Raw genomic sequence first — 10,014 nt, 5'->3', positions numbered from 1 at the left:
TTAGACATAGAATGACCATATGACCCGGCAATTCTATTCCTAGGTAGATGCCCCAAGTAATTGAAAACAAGGACCTAGACAGGTATATATTGGAGAAGGAAATGGCAACCCACTCCAGTATTCTTGCCTAAGAATCCTGTGGACAGCGGAGCCTGGTGGGCTGTTGTCCATAGGGTCGCATAGAGAGTCCGACATGACTGAAGCGACTTAGCATGCATGCATGCATTGGAGAAGGAAATGGCAACCCACTCCAGTGTTCTTGCCTGGAGAAGCTCAGGGACAGAGGAGCCTGGTGGGCTGCCGTCTATGGGGTCGCACAGAGTCGGACACGACTGAAGCGACTTAGCAGCAGCAGCAGCAGACAGGTACATATACACACAGATTTGTAGCAGCACTATTTACAGTAGCTAAATGGCGGAAGGTAGCCAAATGTCCATCCGTGGATAAACAAATCATTGTATACACATACAAGAGTATATCATAAAAGAGAATATAATTCATCCATAAAAAGGAATGAAGTACTGATGCGTGCCACAATGTGGATGAACTTCCAAGGCATGATGCTAAATGTGTGTGACTTCATTTATATGAAACCTCCAAGTTTATTTACTCTTATTATTTATAAGTAAATAATAATATTTATTTATTACTTGTAAATAAATAGAGACAGAACAGAGATCGGTGGTTGCCAAGGGCTGGGGAAGGGGGGGCAGGGGAGACATTGCTTAATAGGTATAGGGTTTTACTCTGGAACGATGGAAATGTTTTGGAACTAGAAAGAGGTGGTGTTGCACAACACTGTGGATGTTCTAACTACCTCTGCATTGCTCCCTTTAAAACAGTTAATTTTCTGTTACGTGAATTTCACCTGAACAAATTATTAAAAAAAAAAAACAACCAGGTAACAAGGTGCATATGGCCCATGGACAATAATATGCCAATTCCTGTTACAAGAGAGAGAAGAGGATGGTTCAATGAGAGAGTTTTTATTGTCAAGCATGTTTGTTGTTATAATTATTTATCCTATCAAGGAACAGAAATAAAGCCATTTTCCAGGTGTACTATTTTCAGGGCTAAGAATATTGAATGCAAAGAGGTCTCCAGGTGGGTTTTGGACAAGTTTCAGACAAGTTAAATCCAGTGACTCTTTGGGTAAAGACCGCATTCATGTGGAAGGGCTTTTACTATTTTTAGAACCTATTGGCCATCTCCCTTCCCATTCTGGAGAACTAAAATAAATGTTTGGGGCTTTTTGTCAACTTCCTGTTTCTAAGGAAGAAGAACCTAGAAAAGTCTCATGTAAAATATGCCAGATGCTTTTGGAACTTCAAAGAATTCCCAAGAAACAAGAGAGTTTGTTCATTGTAAAAGAATCTGAAAGAAGACACTAGATAATTTTATTTAATAAATACACAAGATGACCCTTTCTCAAAGATAATTTAAGGGACTTAATCCATTTGGGGTTCAGTGACCCCTAAGCCATGTCTAATTCAAGCACAAAAACAAGCTGAGAAGTCCATGGAAAGATGAGAAATTCTCACGTGAAACTGGACAGCTTGGCCTGATAGGGCTCCCTCCTGTTTGAATTCACTTGAACAGCTAGGAAACATACAAAGAAGCCTTTTTTTCCAAAAGAGACGAAGGTGGAAAAGAAATGATGTCTGTGATTTGACTTGTGAGTGCCAGGCCAGCTTTCCCACGTGATGCAGGTAGCAGAGCGCCAATTCACAGAGAACAAGCCCCTTAGGTGGCTGGTTCACAGAACAGCCACGCTTCAGGTTACCACAGGATCTAGGCAGGCTTTTCAAGTCACCAACAAGCAGGGCTGTCTGATATTGGAATGGCTTGTTCCTGAATGAGGACCGTCTTTCATGGCCTCCTGCTTCCTAACTCAGATGCCTTTCCCCTTGCAGAAACATCAAACAGACCTCATTTACATTTTAGTGTGAATGAATTTAAGGCAATGGGCATTTGTCCTTAACCAAATTTCACTGTGAAATGACAAGTGCTATTTCCTGAGTTTTGGTTGTAGGGAGTGGATTGAAATAGGTATGTCTGGACACAAGCTTCCTTGGGGACCCTGGACATTCACTGTATAGGGGCTCCCAGCTCTGCCCAAGACTAAGGCTGACACAGGAAGGATCAACAAGGGCTCTGGGACTGTGGATGAGGAATCCTTGAAGTGAAGGGCAGACACCAGAACACTTACGGACATTTCTTGATCCTAGAAGATTCATTTGGCTCCAGATTTATTTAACTTTACGTGGAAAAGCTGTTCACAGCCAGCTAGAAGGAGGTTATTTGTGATTCTTTTCTTTTTCCTTTGTGCTTTGCTGGGTTTTCTGCAATGAGCAGTATAACTTTGTTTGTATGTATGTGTTAGTTGCTCAGTTGTGTCTAACTCTTTGTGACCCCATGGACTGTAGCCTGCCAGGCTCTTCTGTCCATGGGATTCTCCAGGCAAGAATACTAGAGTGAGTTGCCCTTTCCTTCTCCAGGGGAGCTTCCGGACCCAGCGATTGAACCTGGGTCTCCTGTGTTGCAGGCAGAGTCTTTACCATCTGAGCCACCAGGGAAGCCTATCCAAGCTATCAGGAAAGCAAACTTTAGCAATCAAAAAAAAAAAAACAAACTAAAAAATGTAAAATTAAAAACCATTTTCTTCCTATAAATTATTTTCATTGGTCTGCAGACTTTCATTCAGTTTGTCATTGCCATCCTTCTGAAACTGCTTCTTAAAATAATTGCAATAGGGACATCCCACGAATTGTTCTGGCTGTAGCTTTTGCTCAGATTGATCGATGTTTTCTGTCTACACGGCCATGGAGATTTAGAAGGATTAGATGTTCCGATCACACTGGGGCGCAGACAGATCACCATGCTTGGCTTGATTGAAAGAGACAGTTGGAATGGTTGTTGGAAGGATTCTGCCCCTGTGTGTGCAGGCACAGTCTTACAAATAGATGGCCTTTTGTACACCTCCCCACATCCTTAAGCTGAAAACCCACAAACACCAGGCTCATTGTTTACAATCTTATCTGATTGAGGATAAAGGAGAGGGTTGAGTGAATGAGGACACCAGGATACTGTATCATCATGAATTTCAAGAAGATATGGATTAGAAGGGAAAAGAGCCTTTAGGAAATATATATGTTAAATATGTATAAATGAACTATAATAAATATAGATACATTTAACAGTTTAAAAATACATCCATGTCGATGCAATGGGGTCTCCATTAATCCATGCCTAAGAATATATTTGGAGATGGTTGTATTGTCCTTCAAATCATTAGTATGTACTGTTGATGAGTTTTATCTTCAGTCTCCATATGTTATGCTTTCATTGCTATAAGCATAGACCTCTTAGACCAGTATCTATGTCTGGTAGAAAGAAGGAATACTTTACTGTCAAAGAAAGTTGTTGGGCCTCACTTTACTGTTGAGAGCTACAATAAAGTGTCTAATTACCAAGCCAGACTCACTTCACCAGCCACTTTTATCTTAGTGCAGTAACAGCACACCAGCCCCTCCTGTGCCTGCTGGTTTAGATTATGTGAGGGCAGCGGACGGGTGAGCCACATGCCACAGGCCATCAGCTCAGGACTCATCAGCTCAGTCTGCAATGAGGCTGAAAGCTGTATCATGTCAGAATGACTGTAATTCTCTTTTGGAGATTTACATTTTGTAGTAGGAGTATAGTATGGGGGGTGGGGTGGGGAATGGGGGTTTCTCTTCTTTCCTGGGAAGTTAGGATCCTTGCCAATGCATTCCCCACCCCACGTTTGAGACCTGTCGACTGTATCTAGTGGAAGGCATCTTTGTTTCTATTTATGAAAGGCAAGCTTGAAAGTAAAACTTTTGATTGAAACAGTTTGAGTTTCTGCAGGGCCTGGCCCTTTGAACTCCACCTATCACTTCTCTCCTGCAGTTTGGGTTTTGTGTATTTGGAGCCTCGCATCTTGCAAGGAAAGCACGACTTTGATTAGTTCCCTGGGTCAACCAAGGGCTGGAACAGATGATCTCTTTGGTAATCAAGAAATTTTAGAGAGAGTCCAGCCATCTGTTTCAGCCTGGCACCCTCAGGGTGACTGTATGTTGGCAGAGTCACCACGTTTCCCACTCTTAGCTTTGCAAGTTCAGATGCTCAGCATCATCAGATCCGTAAGGGCAAATCAGGCTTTGGGAGACCGATCCCACTAATCAAACTCACAGAAGGTTGATGGATAAACCTACCTCATCATGTGCTTGTGAGGATTAAATGAGAATGTGGGTATAAAACTCACTTATCTCTGACCTGACACATACAGTAAGTGAAAGAAAGTGTTAGTTGCTCAGGTGTGTTCGACTCTTTGCGACTCCATGGCCTGTATTCTGCCAGGTTCCTCTGTCTATGGGATTTCCCAGGCAAAAATCTGCAGTGGGTTGCCATTCCCTCTCCAGGGGGTCTTCCTGACCCAGGGATCGAACATGGGTCTCTCGCATAACAGGTGGATTCTTTACTGTCTGAGCCACCAGGGAAGCCAGCACGTATGGTAAGTGTCCTATAAACATTGACTTTCCTTTTATCCTGTGATCTGTCAAATAGTATCTACAGCACAGGATAGACACTGACGGGCCAGTGGTTACCTTTGGCTTGCTTTCCCAGTTCTAGAATTCATACATAGCCCCATCCTTCTAATGAGCAGTCAGTCATGATGTGATAAAATAGGTCATTTTTAAAAAGTTCCAGGGAATTCCCTGGTGGTCTAGTGGCTAAGACTGAGTTCTGAATCCAGATGGCCCAAGTTTGATCTTTTGATCTCTGGTCAGGATACTAGATCCCACATGCCCCAACAAAGATCAAAGTTCCGTGTGCCACAGCTAAGACCAGGTACGTAAATAAATGCATCAATACAAAAAAGAAAAAGAAAAAAGTTACAGTCCTCAGGAGGCATGGGCATCCAACCTCTAGAGACACTTCAATCCACCAGCAGTCATGGAGAGTGGTTCTGGGGGAGGCTTTCTGCGGGTGCTGTGGTTAAAAGATAAAATACCTCTTGTCTTTAAGGAAATTAGCATTGAATAAGGGTAACATTGGTCTGTATAGAGCTCTAGTTTTGACAAGCAACAACAACCACACAAAACTAAGGATTAGAATCAACACATCATCTAAAGAAAAATAGGATCTAATTGAAAAAATGGGCCAAGGGTATAAACCAGTAATTCACAGAATAATAAAAATGATCAAGATTTATATACACTGGTGCTCAGCCTCACTTTAACAGAGGAAATTCAAATTCATTGAGTATACTCATGCTCAGCTGGAGGGAATGTGGGTGTGAGTACAGCCACTTAAGAAGTCACTCTGAAATTGAACAGCAATAAATGATATTTAGTCTTCAAAAAAGAGATCACTTTGTATAACCCACTACCCTGAAGTTCTACTATTAATCGCTACCCCAGGGAGAAACTTAAACCATGTGCTGAAGGAAGCAAGTACAAGTATTTTCTTCACTGCAGTGTTATTTATAACAGTGGAAAAATTCAAAACAACAAGAAATAGTCATAAAAACAGTTATTTAATAAATAAATAACTGCACCGCTTTTATAGAAGACCGTGCTGCTACATTCTAAAATGAGGTAGACCTAATTGTACTGACATAGAAAGTCATCTAAGCTACATGGTTCAATGAAACAATGGATGGGTCACTTCTGTTAACACACACACACACACACACAGATATCTTTCCTAGGGGCGACTCCTTAAAGAGAAGCCTGGAGGCGTATACATTATATTGGTAACAGTGACTGTATGTAGAGAGGGGACTAGAATAGGAGGCACTGGAAAGGGGAAACAATAAAAAAGAAAAAACCCAAACAAAACCCATTGATTTGCAAATCACTCTTTCATGTAAACTGTCACTTACTCCTTTGTTGTTGTTTAGTCACTAAGTCCTGTCCCACTCTTTGTGACGATCCCATGGACAGTGGCCCTCCAGGCTCCTCTGTCCTTAGGATTCTCCAGGCAAGAGTACTGGAGTGGGTTACTATTTCCTTCTCCAGGGGATCTTCCCAACCCAGGGAAGGAACACGAGTCTCCTGTTTTGGCCGGCGGATTCTTTACCACCACTGTTGAAGCCCCACTTACTCCTTATGTTGACCTCATAGTGTAAGCATCATTTCCACTTACCTATGGGGGAACCACAGCTAAGAAAGGCCAAGCAACTTTTGAGAAGTCACACACCTAGTAGACAGAGACGCCCCTGGGCTTGCTCCCATGCTTTCCCCAGGTTCCAGAAGGAATTGGCAGTTAGGCTAATTGGAACCTGATGTCTTTGTCACTTCTCGCTTTTAATTATTTCTCACTGTTTAAAGTCAAAGGCACTTCGAGGTACCCCAGACAGCCCTCTGTGTGTCAGAGTGAGAGGGGCAGGAAAGAAGCCAGTTTGCAAGTGATCAGAAGATAGTCCTGATATTTAAGATTCTCTTACTTTTCATTTTCCAGGTGGGGTTTTAGATTCTCTTACTTTTCATTCTCCAGATGGGGTCTTAGACATCTCAGGGCCAGGTGTCAAAGGACCAGAGTATCCACAGCCCGACTCTCTCACCGCTGGGGTCTCCTACCAGGCTGGAAGCTGGAGGTGGGGTATGGAACTTGACCCTCCAGTCTCAAGAGGAACAGGAAAGAGGGAAAGCACTGGGAACAAAAACTGAGCTTTGACTTGATGGCGGCAGCTCAGCTCCCGTTCCTGCAGTGGCCATGGGCCCTGGGGGTGGGGGGAGGTTAGGGAGGGCCCCTTGGTGACCTGCGCCTCGCCTTCTTCATGAACTCCAGTCTGGTCTTAATGACAGCTGCAAATGAGGTTAGGCATACAGTTGTACCTAGCAAGTGCCTGTGCTGAAACCATTAATTTGTTAAATGTGAACAAAATATATCACATTTTTGGTAACTCTTAGCACATAGCAATTTTCTTCTTTCCCTCTACTTCCCCTCCCTTCTTCTGTATCCATTCTCTTTCTTTTCTCCCTCACCCTCTCCCTCCATCTTTCCCTCCTTCATTCATGGAGGATTCCTAGTACCTGGCCTCTCCTTTAATTTCATCCCAAGTTTGCTAGAGATTTGTTAGTGTGGCCTCTATTGGCAGTGTAGTTGCTATTTTAAATCCTAAAAAAAAGTTGTAAGTGGATAATGTTTTGAGATAGTAATTTGGTTTTTTTAGTATTTATTTATTTATTTGGCTGCACCAGATCTTAGCTGTGGCATGCAAACCCTTAGTTGCAGCACGTGGGATCTTGTTCCCTGACCAGGGATGGAACCCAGGCTGGATAAAGGATGAACCCTCTTCATTGGGAGTGCAGAGTCTTAGCCATAGGACCATCAGGGAAGTCCCAAGGTCTGTTTTTCTCCATGTTTTCTTGTACCCACTGACCTTCTCTTACCACTGGGGACATGGAGTAGGAGCTTAAATGTAGTATCAGGAGAGAGTTGACAGACAAAGTCTTAGCTCTGAATTCTAAAATAGGTAAAATAGATGCACTGCAAGGACAGAAGTCTTGAAAGCAAAGGCTTCTGTTGTCAAGAGCTGGATTTTTAAGACAGAGAAGGATTTTAAATTCTGGAAGTTCGGCTTTGACCATCAATAACCAGTGGCCTCAACATTCAGGGGTGTGCCTGCACCTGTTCCTGAGAGCTGACTGTAGACCTCTGTTCTCAACTTCATGTCCAGGAGCTTGAAATCAGCTGTGGCAGAAGTGTCTTTAGCACAGAAGTTGGCAAATACCACAAACCTGCACATTTTTTTTTTTTTCCCCTGGGGGGTCTGTCGTCGAGGTTTTTGAAGGAGGGGAAGTAGGAAAAGAAAGCGTGGATGAACTTCTGGGTAGACTTTTCCTGGGCTGAATCCAGGGGAGGGGGTGGGCTGCAGAAAAATGTTCAGACAGGCCTGGAGCTAGGAGGCCGAGGTATTGCATCTCTCTTTTCATCTGCAACTCTGCGAGAAGGTGGCAGCTATGCAGAGTGCTTGTGTGAAAAGTGACAGCAGGGCAGGTCCGACAGCAGTGGGAGAGCTGGGTGAGCTGGTCTCCCTGCGCCTCATCCCCCAAGCTTCACTCGAGTCCGCTGTGGCCGAGCAGTTCACAGAGACTTCTGTTTGGATGCCAGGATGGGGCGAGATCAGCTCAGAGACGTGGAGGGCATGGCCAGTGGGGTCAAGGACCTTCCCTCAGGCTCACTAACTTTTTCCTCTGGTTCTTTCTGTGCTATCTTCTCACAATAATGAAACCCCATTTAAAGGGCAGCCGTCCCTGGGATCCTCCTGGAGGAAGGCATGGCAACCCTCTCCAGTGTTCTTGCCTGGAGAATCCCATGGACAGAGGAGCCTGGCAGGCTACCACCTATGGGGTTAAAAAGAGTTGGACGCAACTTAAGCAACTTAGCATGCACGCACACGCACAACTCAATACATTATATTTAAAATACATAATACTAAAAACTCATCATGTTCTAATAATTTTAGCATATTTACTGTCTATACATCTATCACTGTATGTCTATTGTGTGAAAATTCTATGCAGTGGTTGTCACTGCATGAAAGTGAAGTGAAAGTGTTAGTCACTCAGTCATGTTGGACTCTGTGACCCCTCTGTGACTCTGCCTTCAAGTGACTTCACATTGGTAGATTGAAATCTGCCACAGTGGAAGTATTCACACTATGCCAATCAGCAAAGGCTATACATCGAGGCTTAAAAATACTGTTTTATTGATTGCCTAGATGCAGTAGTATGGTGGAGACAATAATAATATAGATTCAGCTTAAAAACATGTTGTGCGTGTGGCCGTTACATTCTGAATAACACAAAAAAATTGAGGAAATATTTTTCCAGTATTCAAAAAGCTTCATCTGATTCATCCGAAAAATTGCTTACATCATGACATCATTTCACTTGTGTCTTATTAAAATACATGAAATATCAGTCAGCATTTTCGACAGAACTATACTTGTTTATCGATTGTCACTACTGTTGGCTGCAGACCCAGGAGTTCTGCAAGTCAGTGAAATTCCATGAAAATCAATTGCTATGTGGAACTCAGAATGTTGTATGTTTTATTGTTAGTAGCAGTAATAAATTGGTTGACTCCTTATCCTTTACATCAGTAAAATTTATACTAAACTTGTGTACCAATATTTGCACGCGAGTATTTTTTGTTCGTGTTGGAGAGCCCATTGTTAAACATTTACCAGCGCATCACTGGGTAATTAAGTCACTAATCATTGCTTCACTTAGCAACCATGACACCCAGAAGCCTTCCTTTAGAAAAGGACCTGGAGGCAGTGAAAAGCATAAATATATTTAACGTCCTTTTTAAAAAATCATGGCCAAAGATACATAACATAAAATTTAACATTTTAACCGTGTTTTTCTTTTTCTTTTAAATGAAGAAAGTCTATTTTCTTTCTTAAAAAATATCTGTTTATTTATTTGGCTAGTTGCAGCATGTGGAGATCTTTACTTGTGGCATGAAAACTCTTGGTCGTGGCATGTAGGATCTAGTTCCCTGACCAGGGATCAGACCCTGTCCCCTGCATTGGGAGCACAGAGTCTTAGCCAGTGGACCATCAGAGAAATCCCCATTTTTTTCTTTTTCTCTGATATATTTATCTTATGGGAATTGGTATGTGTAGGTATCTATAATGAGGAATACTATTATTTCTTATTTTCATTTTTTAAGTTAAATAACAAAGTTTCTAAAGTTGGATTTTTCTTTTTAATTGAAGTATAATTGACATACAATGATATGTTAGTTTCAGGTGTACAACAATTCAACATTTGTATACATTGCAGAATGTTCACAGTAAGTCCAATTACCATCTGTCATCAGACAAAGTTATAATTTTTTTTTTCTTGTGGTGAGAAAAATTACAAGAAAAAAAGACTTTCTTTAAGATTTACTTTCTTAGCAACTTTCAGATTTGCACAACAATATTATTGACAGTGATTCCCATGCTATGCATTACATCCCTTTGACTTATTT

The sequence above is a fragment of the Bison bison genome, unplaced genomic scaffold (assembly GCF_000754665.1).
Source record: "Bison bison bison isolate TAMUID 2011002044 unplaced genomic scaffold, Bison_UMD1.0 scf7180017864498, whole genome shotgun sequence".
Lineage (NCBI taxonomy): Eukaryota > Metazoa > Chordata > Mammalia > Artiodactyla > Bovidae > Bison > Bison bison.
Note: the sequence above shows the minus strand (reverse complement) of the source record.